The sequence below is a fragment of the Salvelinus fontinalis genome, chromosome 42, assembly GCF_029448725.1.
Source record: "Salvelinus fontinalis isolate EN_2023a chromosome 42, ASM2944872v1, whole genome shotgun sequence".
Taxonomy (NCBI): domain Eukaryota; kingdom Metazoa; phylum Chordata; class Actinopteri; order Salmoniformes; family Salmonidae; genus Salvelinus; species Salvelinus fontinalis.
In genome coordinates, this window is record NC_074706.1 from 1,727,878 (window position 1) to 1,728,468 (window position 591).

The 591-nt window shown below is 42.6% G+C and overlaps 1 non-coding gene across 1 annotated transcript; it reads left to right on the top strand.

Annotated features, from left to right (window-relative positions):
- Nucleotides 1-249: 249 nt before the first annotated feature.
- On the top strand, nucleotides 250-338 carry trnay-gua (transfer RNA tyrosine (anticodon GUA)). The gene is given in 2 exon segments: nucleotides 250-286; nucleotides 303-338. It is a non-coding gene; the product is annotated as a tRNA-Tyr (tRNA).
- Nucleotides 339-591: the final 253 nt, after the last annotated feature.

A 591-nucleotide genomic window follows, 5' to 3' on the forward strand; every position in this document is an offset into this window, starting at 1 on the left:
GAAATTGATACAGTTGACCCGGAACTGACCACTAGACCACCAGGGAAGGATACTACAGTATAAATCGGTTCACAATTTGAAATGGTACAAATGTGCGATAACCTACTAAATTCATTGTGACGGGTTGCACAATGAACGGAAATCTCACCATGGCTGAATGGTCAACGTTGATCAACATGTGGTAGAAAAGATTCAACTCAATGCTACGGTTCAAACATGTACCTTTTGCTCCAAAGTTTTCTTCATGTCCCTTCGATAGCTCAGTTGGTAGAGCAGAGGACTGTAGAACGACACATGCTGAAATCCTTAGGTCGCTGGTTCAAATCCGGCTCAAAGGAGAACCATTTTTCTGCCTCATCAATGCGCCCCAAACAATGGTTTTACCTGTCGTTCGCACCTCCCCCCATGGAGAATAAAATGTGCATTTCCAGTTTCCTTAAAGAATTGTCTAGATGTACGAATCCAATCATACAGAAGAATTCAAAACACTTCAAGTTTATACACAGTTCTCCACATTCGATAGCTCAGTTGGTATAGCAGAGGACCGTAGAACACTAAATGCTGAAATCCGGCTTGAGGAGGACCCTTTTC